The sequence below is a fragment of the Myodes glareolus genome, chromosome 21 (assembly GCF_982192425.1).
Source record: "Myodes glareolus chromosome 21, mMyoGla1.1, whole genome shotgun sequence".
NCBI classification, from domain to species: domain Eukaryota; kingdom Metazoa; phylum Chordata; class Mammalia; order Rodentia; family Cricetidae; genus Myodes; species Myodes glareolus.
Window position 1 is genome coordinate 32,198,216 of NC_142046.1, and position 23,818 is coordinate 32,222,033.

General features: G+C 35.8%; 1 protein-coding gene across 20 annotated transcripts in view; it reads left to right on the plus strand.

The window, feature by feature from the left end:
• Mbd5 (methyl-CpG binding domain protein 5) overlaps window positions 1-23,818 on the plus strand; it is a 348,936-nt gene that overhangs the window by 182,616 nt on the left and 142,502 nt on the right. For 19 of the 20 annotated variants that reach the window (XM_085681158.2, XM_085681157.2, XM_085681167.2 and 16 more), the window contains one exon: window positions 21,237-21,341. The gene's annotated coding sequence lies outside the window, so the exon portion shown is untranslated. Of the gene's footprint in view, window positions 1-5,861; window positions 5,985-21,236; window positions 21,342-23,818 lie in introns of those variants that run through there. The other variant, XM_087899932.1, reaches the window with a different exon arrangement.

Consider the following 23,818-nt stretch of genomic DNA (forward strand, 5'->3'; position numbering starts at 1 on the left):
TGTTTCCCTACATTCTCTACACTGAAGGATATCATGATATAAACAGAGATAATGGATATTGCTTTTATACCTACAGTGTAAAATGGATACTTAACACTATCAAAATTATGAATCCTTTGCTTACAAGTACTTTTAATTAAGGTTTGCATCTATGTTACAGAAAAATTTGCTAAATATGGTTATACATTTTTGAAGAATCAATTTTGCTTTACACAATGTATAGAGACACGGAACAAGATACTAAAAGGGATAAAGACTTCCCATGCTCATGAATAGAAACAGTTTACATGAATTTGGAACAATTCCCAAAATAGATGCACAAATTCAGTGCATCATCCATTAAAATTCCAGTGCCTTTCTTAACAGAAGTAGAAAAAATAGCATTAAAATGTGTATGGAAGTATGAAAGATCTCAGTAACCAAAGTAAGCATAAGGAAAAAGAATAATTCTACATGTATAACTATTTCAAGTTCTTTTAGAGCCAGAGTAACAAAAGCAGTATGGTACTTGCTGGCACAAAACAGACAAGTAGATTGATAGATTAGATTAAAGAACTACACAGCTACAATCAGCTGATTTTTGACAAAGATACTGAAAATATTCCTTTGAGGAAAGATAGCATCTTCAATAAATTGTGCTAGGAAAATTGACTTTCTACATCTAGAAGAAACTCAGCCCTTGTCTCTCACCCTGCACAAAAATCAACTCCAAATGTAACAAAGATCTTAATCTTAGACCTGAAATTCTGAAACTCTTAAATAATAGCAAAAGCACTTCAAGCTTTGGGCATAGGCAAGGGTGTTCTGAATAGGACTTCAGTTGCACGGGAAGAATATTGCCAACAGTTGATAAATGTGGCCTCGTGGAATTAAAAAGCTTCTGCACAGCTGTGGCTAATTAGAGTTAAAGACTGGCTATAGAATGGGAACTTGAATACTTGTTCCCCAGGTGTTGAACCACTTTGGGAAGAATTACGAGGTGTGGTCTTGTTGGAAGAGGTGTATCTCTGGAGGATAGCTTTGCATTCTTAAAAGATTTGTGTCATTCCCAGTGGCTTTTCTCTCTACTTCCAACTTGTAGATCAACATGTGAGCTTTCAGCCATTCTGCCACTATGCTTTTGCTCCACTGTCATGGACTCGAACCCTCTGCAGCCATGAGCACCAAATTAAATGTTTTCTTTGACTTAAGTTGCCTTGGTCATAGTGTTTTATAACAGCAATAGAAAGTAGCTAAGACAATGTCTGACAGGGAATTAATAGGAATATTATAAAAGAACACAGACAACTGAAATGAATGGAAGTTTTCACAATATGAAACAAGCATCCTGTAAACACATAGGGGAAAATGGTCACCCTGCTAGCTTTCAGGGAAATGAAAAAAGTAGTCTTGAGATTCCATCTTCCCTCAGTAAGAACTGTGCTTGCTACAAGTAGTTTAGAGGATGTGGGCAAAAGGTAGCCGTGATGACTGCTGGTGAGAATGTAAACTGGAGGACTCACTATGGAAATGAGTGAGGAGGTTTCCCAATGATCTGAAGCTATACCTACTGTGTGAACAAACTGTCCCAATTCTGGATGTTCACAGGAAGGGTGTGAAGTCACCACACCCCAGAAACACTTATACATCAGTGCTTAATCTATCCCTTTTCACAACAGAAAAACCAACACAGGCATCCTACAGCAGAGGTTTTGATAAAATGGAATTTTTTCAGTCATGAAGAAAATCACCATAAAAAAGAATGACATTTTGATTTCCTGTTTTGCAATTTCAAAAAAAAAGTTGACAACACAATATTACACAATGTGTCATATCCATATTTATATCCATGATGTGTGATTTTAACGTGGTTTTAAGGAGGTTCCTTTTATAAAATATTACTCTAGGTAGTTTTTGTTTTTTCTACTTTAATGACTTCTCCAGTCCTTTGATATTCCTATCAATCTTCACTGAGCATCCACTGAATCTTAATCCTTGGTGATTTTCTCAGTGTTGCTGACTGTGTAATTCTGTGTCTTTACCAATATTGATTTTCAGGTAAGGTGCATTACATTATTTTTAGCCATAGATTGCAAAACCCTAAACAGATAGGTAATGATTAGGTAAAACTTGACCAAAAAGACTTCTACCATGAAAGTTCAAAAGGCCCTTTAGTTCTGAGAAGGGCTGTTGGAGTTGGGACCAGTTAGTAATATGACAACCTCTTTGAATATTCAAATAATGGGAGACACCCTGTTTTTTTCTGAATAACGACAGTGGTTTTCTGTGTGATAGAGTTTGAAGATGATCAAGTTTATTTTTTAAAGCATATATATATATATATATATATATATATATATAAATTTTAAAACATGTATGGTTGTTTTGTCTGCATACCATATACATACCTGCAGAGGCCAAAAGACAGCATTGGATCCCCTGGAACTAGAGTTAGGGACAATTGTTAGCTGTCATGTGAGTCCAGATCACCTTGAAGAGCAACCAGTATTTCTAACCATTGAGAAACATTTCCATCCAGATGCTATGAGTTTAAAATGCTAATAGATGTTTGTGCATGTATGTATTATGTATGTATGTATTTATGTATAAGATTCAAACCTTAAAAACTGAAGTGATTTCTTCAAAGTAATATTTACTACCTTAGAAAGGTAATTTGGTAGAAAAAAAATGTTTTCTATGTGACAGACAGAAAAACCAAAGAATCTGATAGTACATGACTCAGTGTGACAGTATATACCAGGGGAAAGTTCTTACTGACAGTGCTAGGTGAGCCAAAGGGGATGTGAATAACTGAATAAAGGATGAATTTGGTGTGATTTGCAGATAATTTGTTAGTGATTTTTAGAGAATTGAAAGTCTTGTCAGTACCTAGCAGTGGAGGGATATGAATGGGCCCTAAGATATTAATCCCAACACTCAAGCTGACACAGGAAATTCTCGAGTTCGAGACTAGCCTGGGAAAATTATTATGTAGCATGTACACACACACAAACACACACACACTTCAGATTCTTTGAGAAACCTACAACTATGCTTTATTCTGAACACTTCTCTTTCTCCTAAACTTCATGTTAAACCTGTATTGAAAAAAATCTTAAATCCCAACAAGAATAAGTAATAACTAACCCTCATCCTAACCTAAAGTTAGATAGATGGATGGATGAATGCATGCATGCATGCATACATACATAGACAGGCAGGCAGGTAGGTAGATGAATGATGGAAGATAGTTATCTTTTCTTCTCTCTCCTTTTTTCCATAGAGTTTCTGGAAACTTCTATTTTATATCTCTGCTAGTTTCTGAAACTCGTTTATTTAATATGTAGTTATTGAAGTTATGTAGTTATTGAAATCCTTTTCAGCCTAGCCTTCCCAAACAGACTGTAAGTGCCTTATAATCTGTAGCTCTTTGTGGCATATAATGCCTTGTTCTAAGACATGTCCAAAATGTTTCTTGACTTGACCTAGACAGATAAAAATGTATACTTTTCTAGAATTATCTTGATTCCTTCTGATTTGCACTTGTAAAATCCCCAAAATTTCATGTTAAAGATTCCATTGCAAGTTAGATTTTGAGATGTTATCTGATTTTAAAAAGGCTAATCAGTTGAATCCATTGGTGTATTCAAAATTTGATTACTATTTCCTCTCCTAAAAAATTTACATTGAGTTATTCTTACAATATAGATTGTAGCTAGAATGTCAGATACTCAGTACAAAAACTAAGAAGATAATACTCATGAGGGCAACATGTTTGTCAAAGTATTACAAACAGGTATTTTATTACTATGCTAATTGATATAGGGTAAAAGTCTCTGGAAATTTGTATTTATACCAGATATCAAATATTCTCTTCTGACATAATTTAAAAATTCTACAGAAAGAAAAACCATCACACAAAGGAAACATGAAACATTATTAATAACTAAACCTGGAAACCACCCAAATGATATGCAGTGGTTAACTGTAATAGGCCAATTATAAGGCAGTATATTATTATTATACACATTGCTTAAAATGAATATTTTAAAAACAAGCTTATTATATATATATAATTTACTATTATCATTGTTTTTGCAATAAAACATTTGAGAAATCTTATCTTTAAAAAGATGTGGAAAAGATAGACTCTAGCAGTTCTTGGTTTTTCCCCTGTTGAGTTTCTTTCATTTTTACACTTATTTGGATTATTAAATAATATATTATTTTTAGAATAGAAAATCAAGTTGCTTTTTTTACCCTAAAAATTGAATACTTAAAATGTTATTTTGGGAAAGACATATTTCCTAAAATTTAAATCCCTTCCTTTTGTTAGATATAAGGTGCTTCAGAATAAGAAAAGGGAAGTGGGTTTACAGCTCTAGACACCTGGTCGAATGCAGCTTGCCTTTCATGCCTTTACAGCCCTTAACTTAGAAACACAAAAGCCATCGACTGCGTGTGTGTTTCAGTGTGGCCACCCCAGACTCCTGGCCTACCAAGTATGTGCTCATCATTTTCTTGTCATAGACCAGCCATAACTAAAATTGTTCCTCAGCCTTTCAGCCTGACCTTATATACCAAATCCTATGCTGTGTTTTAACTGAAGCATGAAATCGATTCTTGTATGCATTCGTACACAGGTGTTAGTGATATACATGTCCGTTCACAAGGGTGCTTGCTGGTATACATGTGTGCACCTGAATATGGAGATTAGAAGTCAACCTCAAGTGTCTTTCTCTCACCTTCTTCACCATTTTTAAACATTTATTTATCTGTTATGTATTGTGTGTGTGTGCACAGTCCACATGTGAGGTCAGTAGACAATTTATGGGAGTAAATTCTCTCCTTCCAGCATGTGGGTATCAGCAATGGAAATTAGGTTGTAAGCCTTGGCAACCGTTTACCGCTATATTTTTTGAGGCAGTTCAGCTAGGTGGGTTTCAGGTTTCTGCCTATCTCTACCTCCATTTGCTTGAGTTACAAACATGCACCTTTAGTGGGTGTTGAAGATTAGAATGTAGCTCACCATGCTTGTGAGCAAACACTTTACAAACTGAACCATCTCCACAGCATATACCTAAGTGGGAAGACTACTCTGAATGCGATTGAACTGCCCCATAGGCTAGAGACCCATATGAAATCCAAGGGAGGAAAGTAGAAAACGAAATAGTGTAGCCACTCTCCCTCTTTGCTTCTTGTCTGCCAAGTGAGAAACCTTTGCCAAATGCTTCCACCAGCTCACCACGTACTCAAAATCTACAGACAAGACTAGACAGAAACCTCAGAGATGTTATATTAAGAAGTCCTTCCATTCCTAAGTTGTATATGTCAGATAAATTGCAGAAATGATGCAAAATTCTAATATGCTAATGAGCTTAGATTCTTACCTACTTTAAATGTATGGGACATTGTATTAGTGTATGATCCTTGTGTTATATAGCTTAATCTTTTAAATAATCGGTGCTGTTGCAAAGACAATAGGTTGCTATCTAAAAACTTAGAACAAGGTCACATTTCTGGAGACAACACCTACATAACTATTGGACATAAAGAAGTGGAGCTGGTGCCTACATAGAAGGTACTCTGCATGCTACCAAAGGAAAAGCATAAACACCAGGCCAGCCATAAATCCTTTAATGTACACTGGTATTCTGCCTGCAAGATATGCTAGGACAATGGCAGCAAAAAATAAATTTGTGGGAGTAAGGAACAATAAATAATTTGGTTTAAAGCCCACCCACAAATTGGCACCCATACACGATACTGCTTGGCTGACCAAGAACCACAGAATAGATAGCCCAGGAACCTGGAAGAAAACAAAATAAAACAAAAGCTCTAGTGATAAAATGACTCCTATAATGATATTCTGCTATACTCATAGATCAGTGCCTTGTTCAGCCATCATCAGAGAAGCTTCCTCCTACATCAGATGGGAACAAATACAGAGACCCGCAGCCAGACATGCAGAGAAAGAAAGATCTTGAAACCCTCAGCCCTAAATGGTATGTCTTCATCAAATCCCTCCCCTCAGAGCTCAGGGAACACTATAGAAGAGGAGGTGAAATGAGTGTAAGAACCCGAGGAAATGGAGGACACCAAGAAGGCAAGGCCCTTTACATCAACATGAGTAAAGCTCATATGAACTCACAGAGACTGAAACACCATGCACAGTGCCTGCACAGGTCTCTGCCAGGTTCAATATTTACATGTGTGTCTTCCACTTTAGTGCTTTTATGGAATTCCTGAGTGAGCAAACAAGTATGTCTCTAATTCTTGTGCCTTCTGTTGGGCTCTTTTCCTTCTGTTGGTTAGTGTCAACTTAGATGTGATAGTTTTTGTTTTATCTTATATTTTATTATTATCTCTTAGAAGACTGGTTGTTTTTGATGAGAGAGGAAAAGTGAGTGGATCTGGATATGAGGGGAGGTAGGGAAAAACTAGAAGGAATAGACAAAAGGGAAACTATAATCAGGATATATTATAGGAGAAAAGAATATTTTCAATGAAGGGAAAATAAATAAATAAATATGAAGTATATGATTCATTGACTATTTTTATATTACACAGTTGAACAATTTTTACCACAGAGTATTTTAAAACATGCTTATCAACCCAAAATATACCTGTCCCAATAACAATAGATAATGTTTCATTTGATTAATTTTCAACTTACATGCACACTTCAGCTTTGCATTCATTAATCATTCTCATGTTTACATATTTGTCAATTTTTCATATTTCTTATAAATGGAATCATACCATTTTGGCCTTTTAGTAGTTTCCTTCACTTAATATTTTTAATGTTCAGCAGTATCACAACATTACCCATGGTTGAAGGATAGGTACAGTCCATCATGACAAAGGCAGAAGTGCTTTTTTAAAGACCAGCCTTTTAAGACATAATAATGGAATACAAGATAAAAAAAAATTTAGACAAACTACTCACTTTGTTTTGTTTTGTTTAGTTTGGGACTGTAGCTTATGGAATACCACTATCCACATTCTGGATGGGTCTTTCAAACTCAGTTAAATGAAGTCATAAAATTTGCTGCTAAATAGATGGAACTTGAAAATATTGTTAAGGTAACCAAGACTCAGAAAGATAAACATGCATGTTCTCTCTCATTTGTTGACCCTACCTCCAAATCTTTGATATGAGTATAAAACCAAGAAAGTAGAATACACCATGGTGGAAGGAGCTCTTTAGATGGAAACAGAATAGTGGGGTACAGGTGCTGTGAAGGGGAAATGGAAAAGATGGGGGGAACATTATTTGGGAAGGAGAAAGCAGAACAATACTAAGACAAAGGACAAGGACGAGGGATAAATAACACTAAGGATATTTTTTAAATCAATAGGAAATCATATCATTTATATTTGCCTTAAATTACATATTGTGTGTGTCTGTGTGTTTCAATGAAGTTACACCACTTGTAATAATTAGAGCCTTAGACTATCTAACAAAGTCACAAATAACAAGCAAGAGAAACCTATCCAGCTGTTGGTAGGGTGAGTCCAAGCAACTTTGAAAACAGCATAAACTATTGCTGTTTCTTTTTATTGGCTTCAAGAAGTTGAAAACAAATTCCTATTTCAGAAGACTACATACAGTTTGGATACAGGACACAGAATTAAGCTGAATCTAACCTGAAAGTTTACTCCTTCAGTGCTAGCTTTTATGGTGCCAGAAAGTGATGTTTAAGCCCTTTTGTTCAGGGGGCAGGCAGTTGACAGTTCTACCCAGCTGTGATGACTGCAGACCACAGCACTGACCAGCACAGAAAGATGACTGTGAAGGTGCAGTAGTGGCACATATGTCATGGTCATAACCAACAGCTGTCCAATTGGATGGAAGGCTTGCCCAATAGGAAGGAATCCATGCCTGGTATTGTAAGCCAACAGTTTTAATTTTCATTTCCCTGAGGACTAGTGATGATTATTTTTTCAAATACTTATTGGCAGCTTATATCTACATTGAGAAGAGTCTTCATTTTATTAACCCACGTACTGAATATCTAATTTGATTTTTTTGGTATTTAATTTTTCATAGTTTATGGAATATGAAAAACAAAAACTTTGCCAAGAATACATTAGAGAGGGTATTAGCAGTATAGAAACGACCACAACCATCACACACACAGTGTAATCTATCTCTTCATTCTGATGATTATTTCCTTGAACCGTCTTTTCAGAAAGTTTATACCTATGCGTAAACCTTCATGTGTTTCACTTTTGTTATCCTGTAATAGTCTTAAAAGGTCTTAGTCTTACATTAATGCCTTTTGTATATTTTGAATTTGCTTTATACAGAGCAAAAGATTTGTACTTTCATTTTTGTACAAATTTGACAAGCATCATTTGTTGAAGAAATTGTAATCATTAGTTGAAAATTAAATTTATGTAACTGTTTAGGTTTATTTGGGGAACATCTGTCATGTTTCATTCATCTACATATTTGTTTTCCTAACTTGCTCTATAATTGAAATCATGTGTAGTGATGCCTCTAATACTGCTTTTTTTCCCTCTAAGATTGTTGCTACTCAGGAGGGTCTTGTGGTTTCATAAGAATTTTAGATTCTTATTTTTTCTAATTCTATGAAGAATATCATTGAAATTTTTACAGGGCATTGTTGAATCAAAAGTCACTTGTAGTCTTATCATTTTATATTATTCTTGCTAGTCAGCCAGCATAGGAAGTCTTTCTATCTTTTGTAGATGTTATAAAGTTTTCATTGTAGAAGACTTTATCCTCTATGGATAGGTTTTCCTCCTAAGTATTGTTTTAACTGTTGTAAATAGGCTTTGTTTTTCCTAATCTCTTTCTCAGAAAGGTCATTTTGGCATATAGAATGGTTATTGATTTTGATATGTTCATTTGTTTCTTTCTACTTTTCCTCAAAGTTTTTATCATGCCAGGGTTATGTCATGTTCTAATAAGGACACAAATGTTTTTTTTTCCTTTATTTTGCATCCATTTTCTTTTTCTTCTTGTTCTTGCTAAGACTTTAAACACTATATTAATTACGAATGCTGAGGATGGGTACCTTTGTCTTATTTCAATCGAACTGCTTCTAGGTTCTTCTCATTTAATATAATGTTTGTTAGAAGTTTATAGCATATCCTTTATCACATTGACATATGTTCCTTCTGTTCAAGGCTTTTACCGCAAAGTGGTGTTAAACTTTATCAAAGATTTCCCATGAAATGTCTTGCTTCTTGTCTACTCATGTGTTGTATTACATTTATTGATTTATGTATGTTGAAGCAACGTTGAATGCCTTGGATGAAATGAACTTGGTCATTGGGTATGCTCTTCTTAATATGTTTATGAATATGAACTGCAAGAATTTTATTATGAATATTCTGTTTCTGTTCATAAGTGACTTTACTTTGCTATATTGTTTTTTGTTGTTTTGTTTTTTACTTCTTTCATTCGTTGTTGTGGTTGTTAGTCATTGCTTTGTTAATTTTTCATTTGGAAGGCCCATCTAAAGATACAGAAGAGTATTGAAGTCACCCATTATTATTGTATCAGAAACTTTTGGCCTGTTTTGCCCATTATTATTTTTTAATGAAGTTGAAGACCCAAACATCTGGTGCATGTAAATGTATTGTTTTGAATTTTCAGGATGGATGGTTCTCTTTATTAATCTGTGGTTACCTTTTCTATGTATGATGACTGATTCTGGTTTGAATTCTACATTAGCAGGCATCAGGAACTCTGTATCTGCTAATTGGAAGCTTTTAATCACTTGTTAGATTAACTTCCATCCTTTGACTCTGACTTTGGGGGCATCTTTGACAGTGAGGAGTGATTTTGAAAAACAATGGATAGTTGGGTCTATTTTGGAATTCTAGTAGCCATTCTGTGTTTCTATTGGTGAGCTGAGTTCATTTACATTTAAGGTTATTATTGATATTTATTAATTTCTATCATTTTCTTGGTATTTTTCTGGTTTGTTGACCTGTTGTTAGTTCATTTCTTTCTCCATTATTAATATGAGAGTTTTGTTGAGTCCCTGTGTTTTATCCTGCTCTACTCTCCTTTGTTTAGATTTCTCTCATGGAATGTGTCCTTACTTGTGCTCTTGTGATTTAAGACTGCCTTTCTTCTCCTCCCTGAATAGGATTTTCTGGTGGTTTTCACTTGGGTATCATGTCCTCTCTTACTAGTTCTTAACTTAAAATGCCCTTATTTGTCTCTCAATTAATAAAGGTAGCTTTACTCTATATAGCAGTCTTGAATGGGAGTCTTTACTTTCAGTGCTTGAAGTCCATGACTCCATGCTTTTCTGGCTTTTCGAGTTCTTGTTAAGAGATCTGATATTATTTTAGGTGAGTTGATATTTTTCATTATTGGTGTTTTTTTTAAGTTTGACATATTGGCTATAATTTTATAGAAGAGTTCTTTTTTCATTGTATTAACTAATTACTTATTGTATTTGGATGCCCATTCCTTACTCTAGATTTGGAGAATTTTTTAATATAATTTTATTGGGTAAATCCACAGGAAACAGAGAGAGCCCACTCCTAAGTGACACAGTCCCTCCAAATAAGCCCCACCTTCTAATTATTCCCAAGCAGTTCTACCAATTAGGGACCAAGTACTTAAATGCATGAGACAATCAGTCATTCTCTTTCAGGCCACTACACACACTGCCTTGCAATCTGTAAACTGTGCAGGATTTCTCACCCTGATGATACTCTCCAGATTACACTTTCTAAAGTGCCTGATGCTCTTGCTCCGAGCTGTCTTCTAAGTGAGTTGAGTATGTTGGAATCAATGTCAACACGGGGATCTCTGCAGACAGCCTGTTTATACTTTTAATTCCCTGTAAGTATTAACCTGTCCTGCAAGATCACACACAGAGAGATGTGTGTGCCAAGAATACTTCTGGGGACTTGGGACTTGGGACTCCAAGGATTCGACCACCTGTTGGTTTCAAGCTCAAAGCCATCAAACTCCAGGCTTATTCTCCATAGAAGAGATGTGGAAACTGAGAATGGACTGTACTTCCCTGCCTCAACCAGACTTCCTCCTGCCTGCATCTTATGCCTATCAACATTTGGTTCCCCTGCTCTCCACAGCTACCTCCCAGAGCTGTCTCTCAGAGATGCTAAAGCACATTAAATGCAAGTTTCTTGACCAGGGATTGTTCCTTGTTCTTAAGCTTCTGGGGAATTCAGTTTTGAGTAAAAGATTCTCAAGATGACAACCAGCCCCTGTCTGATTCACAGACTGAAAAATGGGAGTCCTCTCTATACTGCTAATCCATCTGCCAGAGGAATTAATATCCCAATAAAATGCATGACTGGTTTTAAGGCTTACTAGGACTATGGACTTCTCCTGATGGCCATCAGGATTACCTTGAGGACACTCTTCTCTATTTCCTCCTCTAATGAGGTGCCATACTGCTGGAACTTTGTTCAGCTTGGCTTTCTTTCTATGCATTACCATTTTCTCTCCACTTTTCAGGTATCCTATGACTAGTCCTTTTTGAACTTAAAAAGTTCCTATTGTCTTTCTCTATTTGAAAAGTAATCTCTTTTTTTCTTATTCTAATTTTTCTCTTCCACCAGTTTACATAGAGGCAGCTTCAGTTCACCTCCTTCCTGGAAATAATGGTTAATCTTTTTTCAACTTGACCAGGTTGAGGTATACAGAACAGATTAGGAAGGCAAACTTTTGGGTGTCTGTGAGAGATGTGAAGGCTCTGATAAGTGGTTTAGCTCATTCATAACTGATTATCTTTTACTTAAACAGACTATTTGGATCTGTTAGAACTGTGTAGACCCTTCCTGTTTTCTCTGCTTCTGAGGTGCCATCTGCTAAGTACCCAATGCCACATGCTTCTGCTGCCAAGAGATCCTGCATCTCTTGAGAGTCAAAGCAGATGGGACCCTGCCCGTAAACTGAAACACTTACACCTCAGACCAGAATGGATCCTTCCTCCTTTAAATGTTTCTGCCAGGCACATGCGAGTTTGAGGAAAGTATAATTTACATGTAGATTTGTGGGGTAGAGTATAGTAACGCCTCTGGTTTACTTTTATTTATTTAACAACCTGGCTGAACTATTTTCATCAGATTTGCTTCATTAACTTTGTGATACTTTTGATGATGCCTTGTAGGGATCAAAACCTTACTCATGTGTAGCAGTGACTCTGAAACTGTAGTGACAGTTAATGACAAAGAGCTGTTTGGCTGCCTCCTCTCATGCTTCATTTGGCCACTTCCATCTGATAGGTGCTGGTTCTATTTTCAATACTCCGACGCATAAATTTTGCCCCACTTCACTCCTATCAAACTCTAGCCCCTTTGCTGTACTTTTTTCAGGCCGTGTTTGAAGTTTATCTCAACTCAGAACAACATTGTTATCTGTCTCTTCCCTTGATTCTCTGCAGTAAGTGCTTGTATTTTCCTCATATTACTTTTCCTTATTGTTCAAAAACTGACATCGTCTCTCCTGCTGTTCACTGATAAAGCTTACCGTTTTCTTTTTTTCTGTTCCAAAGATAGAAGAGTCCTATTTGCTTACCAGAAACTGGCATTTCCTCAAGGCCACACTGTGGTTTTGCTTTTCTATATTCTACTCTAACTAAAGTCAGTCCTTTGGTGATAGAGCTTGCATTCTGTCTTTAAAGCCTTCCTCTTTCCCTAGGTAAAGTCTCAGAGCCACTACTTCAGTGCTAAGGATAGAGACAGTGAAACGACCTTCAATAATAAGTAGCCTTTTATTGACTTGGTTAGCATTACTCAGCACAGAACCTGTGCCCCATTAAGTTAGTTAGGATGACTTGGATCCTCCTGTTCTCAGCATACAACCTGTGCCCCATAAGTTAGGATGACTGGTAATCCCAGTGTTCTCAGCATAGAACCTGTGTAACATGACTTACTTAGGATGTCTCAGATCCTCCTGTTCTCAGCATAGAACCTGTGTCTCATGAGTTAGCTAGGATGGCTTGAATCCCAGTGTTTGCTGTTTCTCTCTGGGTTAGGGCTTAGTGCAAGAAGAGGCTGCTTCCTGTCAGCTATACTTGCCTTGAATTTCTCCTCTAAACCAAGTTGCCAAATCATGAGAAACATGTATAGTTTTCCTAATTTACCCTTAATATGCCATATATCGCCATTATTACTTTATCAGAGCTTTTGGTTTAAAGCCGGATTTGGAGAAGAAATTCTAGATTTTTGCCCGTGATCACATGGAGTCTGTCTTGTGAAGGTATGAGCTCTAAGTGCCACTGAGGCATTGTTATTTCTAAAAGCTAGAAAATTCTGCCGTATAATTTTTTTCTTCTATATATCTGTGTCCCTGGAGTAATTTATAGAAATTTTTATTGCATCTTCATAGGTTTTACAGTTGTAGTTATTTAACCAGGGACATACCTCCTTATGCCTCATATTTCCCATAACAGATATGAATGTATAACATTTTGGTAGCATCCCATCTGACTCTCTGTCCTACCCAGGATGTGTTAGTGTGTGGTTTATAGCTCATCAGTTTATTTATTAAAGCATTAGAAATCAGCCTCAAGCCATAAATCACTTTGTATAATATATGCTGTTCTCAAAGGCAATAATACATATGTGTATATTTAAAGACAGTAAGTATAAATAGTTATGGGCTGACTTGGTGTGCCTTTTAATATAGCTGATAATTTTGGGTCACCTGCAAGGAAAGAGAATAAACAGTTCCGTGTTGTGACCATACCCCATAGTACTGCCTGTAACACCAATGTAACAACGAAAGGATGAGGACATATTCTCCGTGCTTGGGACATGATACTCTGCAGTCCCTTGTGAGGTGGCTTCAAGTGTGTATGTTGGGAGTTCAGGCTCAGTCTTAGTTATATAATAAATCTGAAGAGTGCCTGGGGCTGCATAGTCCCTATCTCAGATAGAAAAAGAAAGTAGGGGTGGAACGGTGGTGTCTCACTCTACTACTGTACCCTGTACCCTCGTGTCTGACTACTGATCTTGATGATGATTGACCCAAGAATAATGAAGGGGCAGGAACCTGTAGCATCATTAAGTTTTCAGACACCTTAATGCTACTTTATAAAATGCTTATCCTGTTTCCTTGGATAATTTTGCCTTCTATTGTAGACCTCATCTATCTATATTTTGTCTAAGTAACTTCAACTAACCAAATGAAAATATAACATCTAATAAAGAAAAATGTAAGTATGTGGTCTCTACTGTATAGCTAATGAAATACTAGGTTAGAACAGTTGAAATTGTCATTTTGAATTTAAGAAATGATTGAATATGGACAGTTTCATGGGATTGAACCTACTAAGACAACAAAATTATAGCATGCCTTGGTTACGTTATTGAGTTTGCTCAGTTCGAATAGATTTGGATGTATTTTTCCCTTTTTGTTGTCAATGGTTATTTGTAACTTTAAAATGTTGGTTTTTATCAAATAAGTTCATTTTTATTGAGTGCCAAGAAGGGTTGGTATAGCCAATTTAAAGAGAACGTTTGAAAGGGAAATTTTTTAATAGCAGTGAATCAACAACAGAGGAAGATGGACTCACACCCTGGGTTGACGAACTGAGTCAACCTGTAATACTCTTGGTGCCCTCTCCAACCTCACATGATTTTCTACAACTTGGGAATTTTTCTCATCATACATTTATATTGCAGATTTCTCTGACACCTGGGAGCTTAAAATCTCAGGGTATTTGAAGGTCAATACACATAATAATGTTAGTTGAGAAAATAGTAGCCAACATTGAAAACATATTTCTTTTCTGTCCAGGCACTTTTAGGCACTAATCTAAGTACTTTATATATTGACTCATTTAATCTGTTGGGTTACTTCTTTGGTGTTTATATTCAGTTTTCTGCCTTTCACTTTGGGGAGATGATTTAGTTATCAAAGCTGTCAAATCAGAAGGGGGTAAATATTAGAAATAGTAATTTGCAGATATTGGAAGAAACAAGAAGAATAAATGGCCCATTCAGTTTATGAAAGACAGTGAACACCGCTGAAGTTTTATCAACTTCACTATGCTTTTCTACTGAAGCAAAACTTTTTCCTATAACTACTTCCTCATTTTTTATTTGCAAGATAAAAGTGGCCCTGATTCTTAAATAAGTGTAGCGAGAATGGTCATTGACCATAGAGCAGTGCTTCTTATCCTGTAGGTCACAGCCCCTTTAGGAATAGAACAACCCTTTCACAGGGGTCACCTAAGACCGTCCTGCATATCAGATATATACATTACAATTCATAACAGTAACAAGTTACAGCAAAATAATTTTATGCTTAGGGGTCACTACAACATGATAAATTAAAAGGTCGCAACATTAGGAAGGCTGGGAGCCACTGGCATAGAGCCATATTAAAATTTTCTCCACTGGAAATTTTCATAAGGAATCTCAAATTAAGCTTATATGAACTTCATATGACAGGAAGTCAGATTCTTAATCAAATAAGGAACTGCATAAGATTTTGCAACTTGAACCGATGTCCACTTGACATTCTCAATACCTCTAGATTTCAGTGATGTCCTCTCTTTGGGGGACTTCAGAGGAGCCTGAGTATTTTTCCATGTGTGCTTTACTTTGCTTAGGAGACCAGTAAGCCTGAAAGCTAGGAGTCAGGCTCGTATTTCTAGAAGACTTGGGAAGGACTGACTTCAATTAACCTAAATTTTTTAAGTCTGCCTGATTATTTCTGAAACTATACATTTAATTCTCAAATATACCATTCCAGTAAGAGTCTTGACAGTGCAATCAATTCCCAATTCCCACTATTTAATTTTAAGAAATTTTGTAAAAAGCCACACAAATTCATTCTAAAACAATCATTGTTCATTTAACAAATATGACAATAAGAGATTTTTTAAACACACAGTTACACAGTTGTATACTGAACAAGGAAATGGGTATTCTTTCCTTTTCTTCAAGTATATTAGCCTATGGGGGACATTCTCATTCAAACCACCATACTTACTAAAAACATCTTCCTTATGTGCCTTGCATAGTTCTTCCCTTTCCTTTTATTATTTTTTACATTTTTGATTGCATGTATTGGTTAAAATTTTTAAGTTTCAGTAATTTTGATATTACAGAGAAAAGTAAGGATGTAGAAAACTGACACATTCTGCTTTAACATCATAGTGATATTAATATACCATCTAACATACTAGCAGTAAATGGCTGTTCATAGTACAGTTTTTCACATCACAGACAAAACACGTCTATTTTTAATTTTATTTATTTATTTATTTTCTGTGTGTGTATTTGTTTAATTGAACTGTTAGGGTGGAGCTTTCTATTTCAGTTAAACTAATCAATACAGTTTATCAAAAGCTTGACCAGAGGCTAACCTGAACACAAAAATTCTTCACAGGAACACTCAAAGGCTTTTCTCCTAAATTAATCTTGATCCTGTTAATAATCATTGTTAACTGTCACAGTTTATAAAAAGTAGATTTTGTATGTAAAATTTTAAAGTAATAACTAGCTTGTAGATTTGGGTATTCAAGATGGAAATAAATTTGTCTTGTTAATTTCTTAGTATACAGTCATATTGTCTGTTCTCTTATGTCCTTTCTTTGCTACTAACCTAATGACCATTTTAAAAGCCTCCCGCTAAGAGGCAGTTGGCTCTCAAAGAGTTTGAGGACAGACTGGTTTACAAAATGAAAAAAAAAAACTCCCCCTATATAATATAAGTTAAGGACTTTTTATAATAATGTATTTGCCTATGTGAGTGGAGGCCAGAAGAAGGTGTTGGATCCGTTGGAACTGGAGTTACAGACACTTAGAGTTGCTGGGCATGAGTGCTGGGAAACAGGCTCGGGCCCTCTTACCCACCCTCACGGTGAAAAATGGCACAAAAGACCTAAAGAGTGGCTTAACTTTTAAGTCATAATTATACCTTACTTTTTACATTCAGGAAAACCTCAATACTTTTTTCATATTGATATATTAATAGAAAATAGTTCTGTGATCAAAATTTGGAACATAAATTCTCGGAGTATGTGTGACATTTCTCTAAGTCTCTAAGAGCATACGGTTTCATATAAAACCATTTGACATTGTGATGATTAAAATCATTATGTTGAGTCAGGTAGATGAGTTCCTGAGAACTGTTTTTGTGTCGCTTGTGTTGACCCGCAGTTGTAAAAGCCTGGGAAGTCAGACCCTTTGGTGTCTGCTCATTCGTTTATGAGATTCTTCCACTGCTCTTCCCCGTATCGCTAATACATCAATCAGTCAGTCATCATGTCATGGAATTCTCCTAATCGTGTAGTTTTGATTACTTCTTATATTTTTGAAATTATAATATAATAACATCATTTTTTCCTTTCCTTTACTCACTCCAAACTTTCCTTTATAACCGTCCTTCTTTATTTCAAATTCATGAACTCCTTTTTCATTAACTGTTGTTGCATGCATATATGTATACATATACACTCTAAATAATTTAAGTGTCTGTGGTACTTTTTACCTACATGCTGTTTCATATTTTGTCTGTGCCATTAGCCTGTTTGAGACTATTTCTTCATGTCCGTCTCTGTACAAGACACCAGTTTCCTAAAGTGCCAGTTTTATTTTGAAGTTTTCCCTAAGTTTTTCAATGGGACTTACCTTAGTTTTCATTACTAATTATTAGACTAATCGTATATTGAATTGATACTAAGGTTTGACCAGTGGCTATCATTTTTCCTGTCACTTGTTCATAGAGATCATCATCTTATTCTCTTGTTTCCTCTAAGACTTGATTATACTTATCGTAATTTGTTATGAATACTTTTTCCTTTTTATTGAATTTTTCATCATAAAATCCATATTTGTGCTTATAATGGTCAAGGATGGAACCAGAACTCAGTCTCTCAACTTCCTCAACAAATTATCTGATACTTTGTCTGAAGGACACAACTGGTGGAGTAGAAACTGAAACAATGTCCGTGTCCATTGTTCTTAGCTGCTCAATTAAGGCAAGGAAACAGGAGCTGAGTTCAAGTTTTCTTCTTTACCCAACAAGAAGGAAATATTTGTTGATCACATTAATCTTACAGGCAAGAAGAAAAGAGCTTTGTAAACCCTGCAGGCTTCTTTAGACTGCTTTTATTGTCTTCCAATTTTAATTCTGACTTCAAGGTACTTTTATGTTTTATAAAAGTCAGCTTTTGTGTAAACAAGTGATATTTTTCTGATTCCCTTTAAATAATGTTTTATGTATAGGTAATAAAGTAATTGTCTATCCCAAACTTTACAACTTAAGCTCACTAAAATTCAGCTGAAAGTAATTGATATTTTCAGTTTCAAACAAGTTTATAGACGTAGGCATCAAAGGAGGAAATGAAGATTTGTGAAGGAGCAGCATAAGCTTTATGCTCAGTAGGTAAGAAAGCTAATGTGTCATTGCCACGTGTATCATCCAAAATGCCTTCAAACATCATGTATGCACACTTAAAACTTTTTATGGTGAAAATTTTTTATTATTCATCATTTTTAAATTAATTTTACATACCAACCACAGTTTCCTTTCCCTCTTCTTTTGTTCCCTTCCCCTGCCTCCCTTTTATCTCTCCCCCATTCACTTCTCCATCTCCATTCAGAATGAGTAAGACCTCCCATGGGAGTCAACAAAGCATAGCATCTCAACATAGGTCATGCATCATGGACAGGTTCTGGTCCCACAGGTAGGAACCCTACAAAAGACCAAGCTACACAACTGTAACCCAGATGCAGAGGGCTTAGGTCAGTCCCATGACGGCTCCCTAGCTGTCCATCTGAGTCTGTGAGATCCCGCAAGCTGTCAACTGTCTCTGTGGGTTTCCCTATCATGTTCTTGACCCTCCTTTTGCTCATAAAATTCCTCACCCTCTCTTCAACTGGGCTACCAGCACTCAGCCCAGTGTTTGGCTGTGGATCTCTCTCTGTCTACTTCCATCAGGTACTGGATGAAGGCTTTATGATGACAATTAGGGTAGTCACCAATCTGATTACAAGTTGTCAGTTCAGGCACCCTCTCCACTATTGCTAGGAGTCTTGTCTAGGATCATCCTTGTGGGGTTTTGGAAGTTCCTTGGCATCAGGTTTCTCCCTAATTCCATAAGGGCCCCCCTCTATCAAGATATTTCTTTTATTACTCTCTTCCTCTGTCCTGCCACCAAATCGACCATCCTGATCCCTCATGTTCCCATCCCCCATCCCCTCCCCTCTACTTTCCTCCACTCCCAGTTTACCTAAGACATCTCATCTGTTTCCTCTTCCCAAGGAGATCCATGCACCCCTCTTAGGTTCTCCTTGTTACCTAGCTTCTCTGTGGCTGAGATTTGTAGCCTGGTTATCTTTGCTTTACAGCTAATATCCACTTATGAGTGAGTGCATACCATGTTTGTCTTTCTGGGTCTGGGTTACCCCACGCAGGATGATTTTTTTCTAGTTCCATCCATTAGCCTGCAAATTTTATGATTATTACTGTTTTTTACCACTAAGTAATACTACATCCTATAGATATATCACATTTTCTTTATTTATTCTTTGGTTGAGGGGCATCTGGGTTGTTTCCAGGATCTGGTTATTACAAATAAGACTGCTATGAATATATATGAGCAAGTGTCCTTGTGATATGATTGAACATCATTTGGAGTATATGCCCAAGACTAGTTTTGCTGGATCTTGAGGTAGATTGATTCTCAATTTTCTGAGAAACCATCATACTGATTTCCAAAGTGACTATATAAGTTTACACTCCTACCAGCAGTGGAGGAGTATCCCCCTTACTCCACATCCTCTCCAACAGAGACTGTCATTGGCATTTTTGATCTTGCCCATTCTTACAAGGGTAAGATGATATCTGAGTCATTTTGATTTTCATTTCCCTGATAGCTAAGGATGTTGAACACTTTTTTAAGTGTATCTCAGCCATTTGAGATTTCTTTCTAGAGGTATCACCATTCCCAACTTCAAGCTCTACTATAGAGCTATAGTTGTAAAAACAGCTTGGTGTTGGCATAAAAACAGACATGGACCAAGGGAACCGAATTGAAGAGCCTGACATAATCCATAAGCCCATGAACAACTGATTTTTGACAAAGAAGCCAAAAATCTACAATGGAAAAAAGAAAACATGTTCAACAAATGGTGTTGACATAACTGGATGTCCACGTGTAGAAGAATGCAATATTCTACTCTTTATCTGTAAGACGTGTCTTAAAAACAGGCATGCAAAGTTCTTACAGTTTGTGTTTGAGGACGATTTTCACTCAGTTCCCCCTTGTAAATAGCTACCTCTTTTTCTCCATCTCCCTGCATTTCCCCTCTATGCTGTTTCACCATACAACAAACCACACAGATGTGTGGCTCTGTATAATTCTGTATGTATGTGTGTGCATATGCCAGAATACTTAATTTTTGTACTCATCATTTTACTTCTTTTTCTATTTTAATATATATTTTTCCTATATTCCATTAAGTAAAATTTTAAGACTTAGAACTATACAAACCAAACTTATTTAGCACCATTCTGTCTAGGATGCTGTATTCTCATGATTAATTGGGCTTCCTAACATCTATGTAATGACACATAGTGAGGATAACATGTTACAAAGTATTAAATCTATATAACATACTTTGTAAGTATCCCATTTGACTTCCATCTGCAAATTCCAATTTAGTTATTGGAATATTAAATATAATAATATAAATATAAATATATTTTAATATTAAATATAAATATATATTATATATATATTTAAGTTAAATATAAATATAAATAAATATAAAATATCTCCTGGATATATTATCTGCTTTAAGCTGGCTACTAAGGACTAAATCTCAATACCCAGTGACCCCATTTGAAGGTGTGGTATTGCCGAATATCTTGCGCCATGACTGCCTGCCATTGTATATCAGTACTTTATATAATGCCTGAATAAAATAAGCACCTATAAATACTGCTGAACTAGTATTAAGTGTGGGAAATGTCAAAGGATGGAGAAAGTATTTAGCACTCTACCTGGAAGATAGTAGACACAAAAATCATACTATTCTTACCAACAATTTAACAGTTTTTTGGTATATCTCCTTAAAGTATATGAAATAAGCATGAAAACTGTATACTGTTCTCTCTTGGTTAATCAAAATGCTCTGAAGAACAAAATAAGCAATACCCTAATCCTTTTGTGCTTTGTCAAAGGGTCATTGATGTTGCTGGCTGACTATGAGATGGGTTTCGGTCTCAGGTTCTTCTAAATCAGATGTGCCCATGTTCTTTTTTTTAACAGAGAGAAGCAGCACTCCCTTGCTGAGCACAGTGCACCTAAACATTTTCCACCACTACACTGCTGGAGCTTACACTTGCTATGTTTGTCCCAGTCTCTCTCCAGAAGGTAGGAATGGCCTTTGGGCTCCATTGGTTATTTATACAGTTATGATTCTCTTGTCTTCATTAAACATGAGAGCATCTGGTATCTGTAGATTGAAATACCAGTGCCTTCAAATGGTTTTTTAAAAGTGTATAAACCTGTTGTCTTTAATGAATATTTCTATTATAAGGTTGGTTAACACTCACTGTAGAAATTACAAAATGCAGAAAAATGTAGTAATGTGTTTTACTGACACATACAACCCTGAGATAGGACTCTTGTTACTTTCTTACATTCTGTGCTGAGTTAATCGATGGTTATGTAATACACGTCTGTGTGTTCGTGACTGAGAACAGTAACTGTAGGGGTAAATGTTCTATGACTACACTGCCTCTTTTACTTGTCCATTTATTGCAACGTTTTTTTGTATCACTAACTGTTATTAACATCATTATTTTTAAGTGTGGTGTAATATTTCAGCTTAATAATAAGACTACAAAATATGGAGCTTCTTCCCTATAATTCTATTTCACATGTTTCCAGCTTTCTCTGATAAGCATGACTTCTCTGCGTATCTTGTGCATATTTTATATTGATGTCTGATGATTTGAGACGATTTCCAAGAGTACATGTTCTTTGTTCTGAAGCACAGACTCCTAAATTTAGATATGTCCATATACAGAAGCACAGCTATGCTTCAAATCCCACTGAATGTTTTTGGAATGCTAACTTATGGTATATTCTTTGAAATCACATTGGTTTGTCAAGGGTCAGTAAATCTACCAGTTTGCATCTCACTAACACTTGGTAAGAGTACCTCTTTCTCTATACTTCTGTATACTGTTGTATTAGTTGTTTTTATTCTTAAACCTAATGAAAGTGTATGACATTTTAATTTTTATATTATCACGAGTAAAATGACCATTAACTTTCATTTGAATTTTTCATTCTTTTATGAATGTCACATTTTTCCCATGTTGATGCTTTAAAGAAGTATGTTTTTTAATGAGAAAAAGGATCGTAATAAAAAATATTAAATCAATACTGAAAGTCGTGGCTCACACTTACAATCCCAACATTTGAGAGGGTGAGGCAACAGGATTGCCATACATTTAAGGCAAGCCTTGGTACATAGTGGGTTCCAGGCCAGGCCAGCCTTGGCTACAGTGGGAAAAACACCCTAATTCAGAAGATAAACATAGCTTCTTATTGGCTAACTCTTACATCCTAATTTAACCCATTTCTATTCATCTGTGTATCACCATGTGGCTATGGCTTACCAGCAAAGTTTCAGCATGCCTGTCTCCAGCAGCAGCTCCACAGCTTCTCTCTCAACTTTGCCTCCCTTCTCCCAGCATTCAGTTTACTTCCACACCCCACCCCACCCCACCCCACCCCCGCCTAGCTCTACTCTACCCTATCAGGCCAAACCAGTTTCTTTATTAACCAATGGTATTTACAGCATACAGAGAGGAATCCCACATCACGTATATAGTAGGAGGCCACTTGTTTGAAACAAAAGAAAAAACTCTTTTCTTAGATCCATATTTTGGAATCAAGATAGCATTAAAGGATACATGTTGGTTTAGCTTAGCAGCCCATACAATGAAATGTCTCTCTGCACTTAGCTCCCTCACAGTCAAAAAATTCAAAGAAAGTATAATAATATACATAATCCAGACTTTGTGACTTTTCCATCTTTACATAGCTTATTTGTTTTTACTCTATTACTTTTTAATATTTATTTTATTATCTTTACTCCTTTAATCTCTTACTGTCTATACTCTGTTTCTTTAAAGACTACCTTTTAAAAAACATTGATTTCCTTTTATAACTGTCTATATTCTTTTTCTTCTCTCTCCCAAGCCTATGTATATTTAGCCAATACTGTGACCTATTTAGAGGTCTTTTATTTCTGAATCTGTCCTATTGTGTATCTATAATTCTTTACTGACCATGAGCGCTTTTAAATTGCTAAGCGCTTCTTAAAAACTTAATCTGTGTCATTACTAGGACATATATGGTATTCTCTCCTTGCTCTGCACAGTTCAACGTGGTGAAAGTCCATTCCCTGCTTCTGCAATCCGTGCACACTGCCCCAGTTCCAAGTATGCAGTGGATCTATGTTGAATGGAAATGATATTGATATAGTACTCATACATAATTCTTGGAAAATAATGAGATAAATGTAAAAATATTAGTAATGAATCCTCACATTCCTAATCTTGCATTAATAATGAAAAACTTGTTGATAATTTTGTTTTATTGATATCTCAATATTTTTATTTTGAAGTAAATTACATGTATTATATGATGTCATCTGTTAGTATTTCAGTGTACACATGACTCTAGATGTAATTTTACCTAATTTATATTTTATATCTGTAGCACTTTGGCTGAAATCACATACTTACTTCCATTACAACATACTTAGAATATTTGATTAAAATAAGCATTAGCTAAGACTAAGGTTTCTTAATTTGCTATTTCAAAATGAGTCC